We start from the raw sequence: 12,919 nt of genomic DNA, 5'->3' as shown, positions 1-12,919 counted from the left end.
CCTACTGTTTTGCGGCTGGAAATGTGGTCTGTGGGCAGCAACACCGGTATCACCTGGGGAGCTTGTTAGAAATGGACAGCCTTGGACTCCACAGCAGATTTACCGAACTTAATTCTGAATTTTAATAAGACATCCAGGTGATTCACACACACATAAAAGTTTGAGAGGCACTGCTCTACAGCACCTAACTCAGAAACATAAGAGTTTAATAAAGTTTGGCTGTTGTTTGCAGACTAGACTCTACAAGATTTGGTAAATATATTCAACTTTTTTGCTCTAAGGGTTGCTGTCAACTCTAGGCCTCACCATTATCTGCTAGAAATCCGCTTCCCAGGTAGCTCAGTGGTAAAGAACTGGCCTGCAATGCAGGAGATTCAGGACATGTGGGTTTGATCCCTGGGTTGGGAAGATTCCCTGGAGAAGGCAATGGTAACCCACTCCAGTATTCTCGCCTGGGAAATGCCATGGACAGAGGAGCCTGGTGGGCTACAGTCCATGGGTTTGCAGAGTCGGACACAACTTAGCGACTAAACAGCAACAGTAAAAATAAGCAGTGAGAAAAGATTTACATGGGCTCCCCTGGTGGCTTAGCCTGTAAAGAATCTGCCTGCAATGCAGGAAACCTGGATTCCATCCCCTGGAGAAGGGAACAGCTACTGACTCCAGTATTCCTGCCCAGAGAATTCCATACACACAGGAGCCTGGTGAGCTATAGTCCATGGGGTCCCAAAGAGTCGGACGTGATTAAGCACACACACAAGATTTACATACATTAAGATAGAAGCTTTAAAAATTAATATTCTATTTGATTCCCCATTCTGCATCTGAAACAAAAACTGAACTTGGAGGTGGCGCCATCTCTGCCACCCTCTCACTTTCTCTTGACTACTTAATGACCTCTATGTGGCAGTATAACTCAGAGAAATGTACAAAAAAGTCAGCATTTAGTCTCTAGGCACCATTCCTGTGCTCTGAAACGCTTATTCCACAATCACGTAGTGGGAAAAGACCAGGGGTGAGGCCGTTGTTTATGGGGGGGAAGCCCTCAAGGCTCTTCCTTTCCTTTCTCTCATTAACTCGAGAAGCCAAGCATCCCAGATCTGATGCTTTGCTGTCGTTCAGTCACTCAGTCATGTCCGACTCTTTGTGACCCCATTGACTGGAGCACGCAAGACTTCTCTGTCCTTCAGTATCTCCTGGAGTTTGCTCAGACTCACGTCCATTGAGTAGATGATGCCATCCAACCATCTCATCCTCTGTCGCCCCCTTCTCCTCCTGCCCTCAGTCTTTCCCAGCAGCAGGGTCAGTGTATACTATATATTGACCCCTGCCTCAAGCTAGAATCTAGAATGCTTCATGAGAAAGGAACTCTAGAAACTGTGGAAAACTCAAGTTCAGGATCAGGAAGCAGCTGTGATTCCTGCCAGAGATCACACAACTAATGCGTGATTACGTTAGACCTGTGATTCAAACCATCTGCTTCTGGTTCAAAGTTCAACGGTCTACCATTATGCATCAGCGTGAGAAATTTTAGACACATCTCAGACTTCATCTTCATTAAGAAGTATTTTCTGGTCCCATCCCCCTTCCTGGCCATGTGCCCCACCTCTCTTTCCTAGCTGCATTCTGTACTTCACTAGCTTACCACACTGTGTATCGATCCCCTAGACTCTAAGCTCCCTCAGGACTTGGGACCACCCTCTTTTGTCCTGGTATCACTAGAGCTGGATCATCGCCCACACATAGGAAGCACAGTAAATGTTTGTTAATTTTAACTCAAGCATGGCTCCCTGGTAGGAATTTTGATAGAAAGCAGTCTCCTGTTCAACCACGGAGACCACACTGTATCCATCTGCCTGTGTTTCTTTGTCCTGTTTGACCCCCTTCTGTCTTTTATATCTTCTCCTAGAGATCTATTTATTAGCTATGCCTATAATTCTCCAGCTTTCATGCAGTGTTTGAATAAAATCACAGTTTAGCTCCAGCCGTGTAGATTCCTGCAACCCAATATGAAACTCTTGCCTGCTGCTGAGAAGACATACAGATGTGATTTATAATCAGATTTCAAGGGGATGTGGCAGATTGTCAAGGTTTAATTTCTGGCCAAACAGGAGGGAGGCACTAAAAATGGGGCTGCCAGAAGATAAAAATGTCACGTGCTTGAAAGGAAGCGTGAAACTCAAGTCTCTAAATGATGCTATGATGGTCTTTGTTGCTGCTGCTGTTGTTTTGGCTTTACCTGTCTAATTTGAGACAAGTGAATCATACTTGACCAAAACAAATTCATTGCAGATTATATGTATGAATGAATAATACAAATATACAAATATATACATGCATATAAGGAAGGATGGGTACATATGCCTTTGTTTTCTGGAATTAGAAATTTCCATCCTATGTAGCAAAGCCTTGATATACAAGCCCATCTTCTTATTTAATCAGTGTTATTAACATTAATAAATTATTCAAAAGTCTTACTGTGATATAATAAAAGTCATAATCATTAACCCATTCTATATAACACATTGAATGATGTGACCATTAGCCATTTACTAAATGAAACTCCATTCTAATAAACAATTTAAAGGAGGAATTTCATAAGCTTAGGGGGGCATTTCAAGACAACAATACATTAACTAAATATAATCAATTTTTTTCTTCCGTATTAGAAATCTTATTGTTTTGGGCACTGTATTAGAAAAATAACCTTTGCTATTTTTGTAAGTCGTCCAATATCTGCTTAATGTCCAAACTTCCAAAAGGATGTAATACAATATTTAAAGCTATTTTAGTATATGAAATAAGAATAAGGGCTCTCTGGATTGGTATAACTATTTTTAAGCTCTTCTATCCTTATGAGAATAACAACCTTGTTTAATTTAAAACATTACACCCCCTGTATTTCCTTGGTTTGAGAAAATATAAGCAGATTTGTCTTCACATTATTTTGGCAAAAGCTGATGAAAGGTAGGCTGTGACATGTTGGTCAATGACAGCCAGATAACCAGGAGAGAGCCAGGGTCGTTTTGAAATCAATTGGTGACAGAGTCCCTCAGTAAAGTCGAGGGATAATTTTTTTCAGACGTTTAATGGTGCAAAAAAAAAAAAAAAAAGTCACGCTATTAATTTTGATTATAATTTTAATTTAAAGCGGCTCTCCAATTTTGAAGTGATTATATAAAAGCATTGATTTGGTGCCTAACACACATTTGCTCAGGTGTGAAGTGAGAAGTTTTTAATGAGCTGCATACGCTTCCTTCACTTTAGAAAATAGCGAATTCTGCTAACCCAAAGCTTGGATGGATTTGTCTTACGTTAATATAGTTTCTGATTCTAGATTAGCTGTGCCATAGAAAAAAATTAGTAATATTTTTATTTATTTATTTATTTTTTGTGAGTGACCTCAGCAACCTCAGTTTCAGAAAAAGAAATGATGACAGCATCAACACACAAGTTCTGCATCCGGGCCTTGAACAGCCCTGTTTTCACCACCTGGTTAGAGAAACTTGGCTGAGAGGGAGAAGGGCTTCTAATCCTTTCAGTTGTCTTTTACCTGCTGTTTGCCCAGAGGCTGGGTTTAGTTTGAGTGATGGCTCCTGGGGTCTCAGTTTATGCAACTTTGATTGAGGTAAGGGAAAGAAGGAAGAAGCATTATGCCAGGCAGGTTAAGGAGAAGATGCCTCAGCTTTAAGTCACCTGGGAGATGTTAGAAAACAAAAATTCAACAGAGGAAAATAAATGTGAAGCTCTAATTGGGTTTATTCAATGATTTGTGAATCTGGGAGCATCCCATCTAGCAAGTAGAAATATACCCCAGGAGTTAAACAAAGTAGGAGGTTTTTATAGACAGAAGGAGGGTGCAACAAAGAAGTTAGCAAAAGAAATGAGATTTTTTTTTTTTTTAAGACAAGACCTCATCTTTTCATGAAAGGGAATGGTAAGGGTCTAACCTTGCAGACTACCTTGTTAGTGCTAATTGAAATTTCAGACTGATTGATTATAAAGGTCATAATCGAAAGAGTTTGAAACTGTAACAAAGTCTTGGGATGCTGTCTGTAGGAGGAAATGATTCCATTTGTAGTCTGTTTTTTTTCTTTTTTTCAACAGGAACCATCAGGAGAGTTCTATGTTTTAGGAGTCCTGAATGACAGGATTCCAGGTCAATTTAGAGAAAGGAGAACATGGAAAGAAAAAAAGGATTCCAAGTGAAAATAATCTAAGCCAAAAACTCCGATGAGAAGCCAACGGTACAGAACTTCTGTTTAAAGTATGACTAATAGGTTGTTTCAAAGCTTAGCCTTAAGTGGCAAACTCTCAGAGGAGCCCTGACCTAATCTTCATTTTAGACTCATTCTGTTCCTAGACCCCTGTTTGTGCGTGCATGCTAAGTTGCTTCAGTCGTGTCTGAATCTTTGCAACCCCATGGACTATAGCCCACTAGGCTCCTCTGTCCGTGGGATTCTCCAGGCAAGAATATTGTAGTGGGCTGCCATTTCCTCCTCCAGAGGATCTCCCTGACCCAGGGACTGTACCCACGTCTCTTGTATCTCCTGCATTGGCAGGTGGATTCTTTACCAACTACGCCACCCAGACGCCTGAGTTGCTGTCATTGTGGGATACCAGAAGGACATTGCTACAGAAGGAATGGTCAACATTTCACTGAATCGACTGGGATTTTCTCATTTTCTAGGGGAGGTAAGAACATGATGAGGTGAGGAAAGGAATTTAGCCAGTGTTATGCTACTTGTTTAATGACTGGTTTGTGGGCAGGATGCCTATATATACATATATACATTTATTGTATAAATTGTACAGGTATAAAGAATATGTTTATGGTGTTTAGTAGTTAAGTCATGCCCGACTCTCTGCAACCCCATGGACATAGCCTGCCAGGCTCCTCTGTCCACGGGCTTCTGCATGCAAGAATTCTGGAGTGGGTTGCCATGCCCTCCTTCAGAAGATTTTCCAACCGAGGGATCAAACCTGCATCTCTTATGTTTCCTGCATTGGCAGGCGGGTTCTTTACCACTAGCACCACCTGGGAAGCCCCCTATTATCTATTACTCCTGCCAGAAGGAGCAACTTATCAGGGAGGGTACCAACCCTGAGGACTGTAGCTGAAATACATGAGAAATGCATCTGCTAACTGAAAAAATAGGGAATTCAGAGTCCTTAGCCCACATACATTTTCAGGGTCTGGTTCCAAACATATGTAAGTAGCTTGAGGAGTACTTTTCTCTCCGGAGAAAAGAGATGTTCACCTCTACCATGTTGCACAACCTGAGGGGGTCGGTTCCCACTGTACAGTATCCTGTGTTGTGCCCCTGGGGTACAATGTGAACGGTCTCTCCTGGAGCTGTGCAATGCTGCAAGAGTTTGCTGCTGTTCTCATTGGTATCGTATGGGGTTGGGAAAGGAGTAAGGAGGAATCATGTTACCCTTTGTTCTCCATTTTAGGCAAAGCTAAGAATCTAGGTTTTCAGATCCTTAAATTATCAGAGAGGTAAAAAATTATCAGTGCTATAGATACATCCCAACATTATTTTTTTAGAAAAAATATTGCCATTATAATATACCAATATAATACTAATCAGGGATTCAAGGATTTCTGGGATAAATTCTCTTCTTATCAGTGAAGGATAGAGTTGTCACTGCTGCAAAGTTCTATGGGGGTAAGCATATCCTGTATCTTCCTGTCTCCTCCACAAAGGGGCTTATTTATCTAGAGAAGGTGAGGCCATGGGTATGAGAAGAGGAAGATTGTAAATATTCATTACTCAGTAGAGGACGAGTAATTTTAGATCCTAAGATAACGCAACAAGAGAGTGATGATAGTGTTTGTTATCTTAGGCTGTTGGTGTGTGAATATTATTCATCATAAACTTAATCCCGATATCTTGGGACTGCAGCAGAGTTCTAGGACTTCATTTCTTAATGTGTTCATTACAGCTGCAAATCTCAAAATAAATACAATTCTTACAAGGAAAGCATCAGCAGCTGGGGGTAGTTACATGCTACTTGCCTTCTGCTAAGCAGACTCAAATTAAGCAAAATTTGTGCTCTTCATTACAAAAGGATTCTTTACAGGTAAACGTTCTATAGTAAAAATGCTACTCTTTCTGCCAAAAGGAGCAACTTATCAAGGAGGGTATCACCTCTGGGGCCCCTGGGCAACCAAATGGAGATGCTCAAGCTCAAACGCAAAAGATAAATGGGACCTGAAATTTTTGGACTCTTAGAGCCCCACTAAGCCAATGACTGAGCACAAAGATGTTTTTTTTTTTTTTTCTTCTCGGATTGGAAATAGTTCTGCCTTGGAAAATCAACTAAATAATCAACAAGTATTTGCTGAAAACACACCATCATCCTCATTGTTATCAACTATAGAAAACATTTATTTATGTGGTTAACACACACATTGTGGCTTCCCTGGTAGCTCAGATGGTAAAGAACCCACTTGCAATGTGGGAGACCTGGGTTGGATCCCTGGGTTGGGAAGATCTGCTGGAGGAGGGCATGGCAATCCACTCCAGTATTCTTGCCTGGAGAATTCCACGGACAGAGGAGGCTGGTGGGCTACAGTCCATGGGGTCACAAAAAGTCAGACACGAGTCAGTGATTAAGCACAGCGCACAACACACACATTACCCATACATGGGGTGACCATAAGGTATGGATTAGGCCACGGAGGACCAAACATCTGGACTCTAGTAGGGGAAACTAGATACTAAGATGTAAATTTCAGGAACTTTCCTGGTGGTCCAGTGGTTGAGAATCCGCCTGCCAATGCAGGGGACACGGGTTTGATCCCTGGTCCAAAAGACCCTACGTGCCCCAGGGCAACTAAGCCCGTGGGCCACAACTCCTGAAGTCTCCATGCCCTAGAGCCACGCTCTGAAACAAGAGAAGCCACTGCAAGGAGAAGCCTGTGCACGGCAACTAGAGAGTCACCCCTGACTGCCACAACTAGAGAAATCCCATGCGCAGCAACGATGAACCAGCACAGCCAAAAAAACAAAAAAAGAATCAATTTCAATGGAAAGTATATGGTAAGAGATAATAGAGATAGCTCTGCTTTAGTGAGCATTTTTCTAGCTTCCATGATACACTTAATAAGTGTAAGAACTCCTCTCTGTGCTAAGGGAAATCACAGTTTACCCAGGAGATGGGCTAAACATGAAACAGTAAGAAAACAAGAGGATATTACACTATGAAGAGCTAAGCTGTAAGATGCAGAATGAGGATCTGTGAAGACTGGAAGGAGAGAAAGTGAGCAAGCAATATGACATCATTATTAACCTGGGATGGCTCCCTATTGGGGGCGGGGGCCGCGCTTTATGAGACCTTTAAAGTCAGGGAGAGTTTGAAGAAGTGAAGGCGAGAAGGGAGGGTTCATTTCAAGTGAAAATCCCTTCAGTTTTGCTAAAGTTTGAAACGTTGGTACGGAAAGCATTTATTCAACATTTATTCAGCATCCTGATGCGGGGATAGGACTATTCTGAACAGGAAGTGAGGAGCAGTGTAGCATTGTGCCTACAACTATAGGTTCCTCTGGTGGGTACAGTCTTGTGTTTGGGAAACAGACTTTTGTTCATTCAGGAAATACTGACCAAGGCCCTGTTATGTGCTAATGTCATTCTGGGTGCTAGGATACACAGGCAGGACAAGATCTACACACATTAAAGATGCATCAGAGTGAAGAGGTCTGATTACAATCCAATGTGATCCATACTCCAACAGGGATAAATGCAGAGATTTACAGGAACACAGAGGAGAATCTCCACAATCAGGCTTAGGAAGTCAGTAAGAGTTGAGATATAGAGGATAAATAAGGGTTAGTCAGGCAAGGGATGTGGGATTCTGGAGGAGGGCATGGCAACTCATTCCAGTATTCTTGTCTGGAGAATCCCATGGACAGAGGAGCCTGGTGGGCTACAGTCCATAGCTTCACAAAGAGTCAGACACGACTGAAGCTACTTAGCACGCATGCATGGACATGGGATTGGAGAAAGCATATCCAGGTGGCATGAACAGAATGGGAAGCAAGTCTACCTGGCTGGGTTTGAGAACCCAGAGTTGTTCTGTTTGGCTGGAGTGGAGAGGCAAGAGTTGAGGCTGGTGATACTGACAGATGTCAAATGGTAAAATATTCCTAAGCTGTGTTAAGGAGTTTGGACTTAATCTTGAAGACAGTGGAGAGTCAGTGAATCATTTTAAACTGGAGATCAACATGATAGCATCTGTTTAGAAACCTCATCCAGGCTGTGGTATGGAGAATGGATGGGTGGGCCAGGTTCAAAGCTGACGCTACATACTGTAGCATGTTCATACCCACGTAGAATAAGAAAAGGAAAACTATGTATGGTCGTCTCCTCCATCCAAGTCTATTGCCTACCTCTTGACTGAAGACTGCACATTTTATTCTTAGGACCATGGAATTCTGACTGTCAGTATCTACTGGAAGGTTTTCCTGATTCTACCTGGGTCCATCCCAGCAACAGGTAAAGGCTGCTCAAATTTATGTCTGCTCAACTTTCAAGCACACGTAACAATCATGGGATTCAGCCTGATGATGCTATGGAGGGAAAAACACCAAAGAATTGTAGTAACTCAATTTAAAGTCTGCTTAAAGCTTTGCTAAAGGCTTATGTGACTCTTCACAGAAATTGCATGAGGTAAGAAAGCCATTGCCACAGCCACAGAAGAACAGCCGGTATTTCAACAAAATTAAAATATTCTCTCAGGAAAGGCTCTCTCTCTACCTTGAATAACCTTGGAGATCTCAAGGCAAAGGCAAGGGATGTGTGTGGTAAGGAACTATGTTCTGGTTATACACAGTGTTCAGCTTATGATCCAGGAGCTCCATATTTCTTCTTTTTTTTTTCTTTTCTTTTTTCATCTCGAGCAGGATTAAGAGCAAAATTGATCTAATTTCACAGTCTGTGAAATTGACAAGTTCTAGTAAATTTTTAAAACACTTGAAAGGTTATTTTGAAAATGAGATAATAAAACAGGACATCTGTGCATTATTTTTATTCTAGGATCCTGAAATAGGCAGCCCAGTGGCATTCCAGGTTAATAGAATCTGTATGTGACTGTAGTTGTTAATATGCACAATTAAATGCTGATTCCAATCATCAAGCTGCCAGATATAAATACTATCTGGGGAGGACTGTCTTATAAGATGACAAGACTAATAGTGCAAATGCTGCAACACCATTCAAAGGAGAAAGGAAGCCATTCTGGAGTTCTACTAAAAATAGGATGCTTGTAACAAGAAAGGAAATTAGAAGTGCATGCTCTATCCATGGCAGTTGACCATCCAGTCCATTCCTAACAGCAGGACTCATTTCCAAACTGCTCTTTGAGATAAAAGGAGCTTCAATGGAGGAAGAATGAGAGACTGCTATATATTTTGTTATTTGTACAATAGATCCTTTCTTCCTTCCCTTCATGTAAGTGTACAATTTAAACTGAATAAATGAGAAATCAGTGGAACAGATAAAAGAGGGCCTAAGCATAAGAAACAATAGTTGCATTATGCAATATTTAACATGTTTTCTAAAACCAACATGCACACTTAATTTTGCTCTATGGACAGATTTTTTTCAGTTGCATTTGATAAGTTATATTGTTGTTTTGATCCATTACTTTTAGATTTTTAGATGCTTTTTTTGTTTTTGGCAAAGTCATGGGGCATGTGGGATTTTAGTTCCCTGATCCCTGGTTGAACCCAGGACCCCTGCAGTGGAAGCAAGGAGCCTTAACCACTGGACCACCAGGGAAGTCCCAACTTTTAGAGTCTTATCCCAATTGCATGAAACTATTTAAACAGAAAGGAACATGATCTTGGAAAGCGAAGACAGTCAATGAGTGTAAGTCTGATACCCACACATTAGAAAAAGCATCATATTGGAGAGCATATCTCGCTGAAAAAGCAATTTATTTCTGGCATAGCAAGAAAACTTCTTTCTTGTTGGCACATTTAATCCATTTTTGGAATCCTTAGTAATTTTAAATTTCTAATGCTTGAAGCTAAACTCAAACCCGAACACTTTCAGGGGGATATGAGTTGAAGTGGATAAAGCACTTTGGAAAATTCTGCAGCAAGTCAGATGGGAGATGGTGCTGGGAGAAAAGGAGATGGTGAGAAGTTGGCTGACTCAAGTTACATTTAGGAAGATGTGGTGCAGAAAAAAGGGAAGAATCAAGGATGATTTCCACTTGAGTGGCTAGATGGTGGCAGTGCTGGTTAAAGAGATAAGAAAGAGCTGTGGATGGACAAGTTACAGGAGAGTTCAGATAAGAATTCTCTCTTTAAAAAAAATAATGGATTAGAACTAGGCTACCTGACAAAGAGAATTACATAAGGTATTATTGATTAGAAAACTCAGAAGTGGGAAATATGTATAATAAGAAAAATAATCTAGAAGATAAGGTCCCATTTGGGAAAGTAAAATTGGCAAAAATCCCCATTTGGTCTTGCATACACACAGACACACAGATGTGTATTAGTATGTGTATATTGGTGCCCTATATGTAAGTATGGACAAAATATGAAGGATACCTCCCATGTTGTTATGTATGCTATCTTGTGAGAAGGAATGGGATGTTGGTGGTGGTGGTGGGGAACAAAGAAAAATGCAAAAAGACTGCAGAAAAATGATGTTACTCTATCTATGTAAAATAATATCTTGGTGTATATACAGGTGAAGTAATTTAAAAAAAAACATGAATAGTAAAAAAAATAAAGGGGGGGAGGTTTGATCCTGACCTCCCTCTCTCCTTTTCTTCCTCCTCTCTCCCACTTTCCCTCCCTTACTTCTTTTCTTTCTTCCAAGGAGGGTGGGAAGGCAGGTGGACAGAGGATGGAGCCCACACAGTTGAGTATTTTAGGGGATTGGGGGCTTTGTTGGGGCTGGGCCTGGACAAGGAGGTTGTGGAGAGGCAGCCTGGTAGGGTCAGGAGGAAAGAGTGGGGACCTGAGGGGGATTCAGAAAGTAGTAAATACATCAAGGAAACCTGGAGCTGGGTTTCTCCAGGAAGAAGATACAAAGGTGGAAAGGGTGAAAGCTAGAATGAACCCTGTGGCTTTGGAGGGCAATTGGCTGTATCTATGTGAATTCTCAATGTGTGCGTGAGCCTATGTGTGTACACACACATGTATGCACGCATCATAAGTACACGCAAATGTGTATATGTGTATGCAGGTATATATGCAGGCTTCCCAGGTGGCTCAGTGATAAAGAATCTGCCTTCCAGTGCAAGAGATGTTGGAGACGCGGGTTGGATCACGGGGTCAGGAAGATCCCCTGGAGGAAGAACTGGCAACCCACTCCAGTATTCTTGCCTGGAAGATTCCATGGACAGAGGAGCCTGGAGGGCTACAGTCCATAGGATTGTTGAGGGTTGGACATGACTGAGCACACACGCATATATGTGTGTGTTTGCACATATATATTTCCTAGATCTGTTCCACATCCATGCTGAAAAAAATACAAGACAAAAGCCCCACATTTCCCTATGTAAGGCCATATTGTATAGTAACTGGAATACCGTTCAGAGCACTGGCTAGACTTAAACAGTACAATTATATACAAAGAAAGAATCTAGTAGAAGTGATGCCTGGCAGCAATGAGCAGATCTGACACTTAGATCTTGATTTCTAAATAGCACTCTCCACGAAGACACTCAAAGAAGACACTCCTTAAAGAAGCGGCTGACTCCAGGGCTAGACAGGGAAAAGAACAAGATGAGTTTGTGACACTTTTTTTCTTTTACCAAAAAGTAAAGAAGTACTCAAAGAATGATGTGCTAAGTCAAAAAGACACAAAGGCTGTCTTGAAGTGGCTTTTCCTGGTCAAATATGGGATAACTTGAACATCAAAATAAATAATGACAGCTGTGGATTATAACTCAATGAATAATAAAGGAATACATGGACGCACACAGATATAAACAACTTAAAGAAGATAAAGCTTTTCTTTACAGTAGAAGGCCAACAAATACATGCAAGGAATGATGGAATTAGAGAAACATCATTTGTCAACCATCATAGTGATAATTGATTCAAGTAAAAATCATTGATGATGCTAAAGCTAGTGGGTGAAAGGGGATTTTACTATAGTCTAAAAGTATCTGTCTATGAAATATCTATTAATAACTAAGGGTGAAATGTAACTTCACATTGAAGAAATCTGACAAAAAGTTTCCGATCATGTTAAAATATGAGAATATCTCAAACAAACTCATACTGAAAGGACAGTTTGCAAAATGGTTTTCTTGTAAACTTAAAGGTCATGAAAGTAAGGAAGGACACAGGAACTGTTCCACAAAACTAGAAAAAAATATCATATGACCTAGCAATTCCACTCTTGGTTATATATCCAAAAACAAAACAAAAACAAAACCACTAATTAGAAAAGATGCATGCCCCTCAAGGTTCATTGTAGCGTTATTTATAATTGCCAAGATATGGAAGCAATCTGAGTGTCTATCAACAGATGAATGGATAAAGAAGATGTGGTATACATACACATACACACACACACACACACACAAACACACACACACACACACACACACTGGAATACTACTCAGCCATAAACAAGAACGAAAATTTGCTATTCACAGCAATGTGGATGGATTTGGAGTGAATTATGCTAAGTGAACGAAGTCAAAGACAAATACTGTATGATATCACTTACATGTGGAATCTAAGAAAATACAATGAACTGGTAAATGTAACAAAAAAGAAGCAGACTCAGATATAGAGAACAAGCTAGTGGTTACCAGTGGGGAGAGAGGGAGGGGCAGTATAGGGGTGGGGAGCGTGGGAGACACAAAGTGTTGAATATAAGATAGATTCAAGGGTGTATTGCTCAATACAGAGAATATAGCCAATATTTTGTAATATCTG

Source organism: Giraffa tippelskirchi, chromosome 12, assembly GCF_054371585.1.
Source record: "Giraffa tippelskirchi isolate mGirTip1 chromosome 12, T2T-mGirTip1v1.2.pri, whole genome shotgun sequence".
Classification (NCBI taxonomy): domain Eukaryota; kingdom Metazoa; phylum Chordata; class Mammalia; order Artiodactyla; family Giraffidae; genus Giraffa; species Giraffa tippelskirchi.
Note: the sequence above shows the minus strand (reverse complement) of the source record.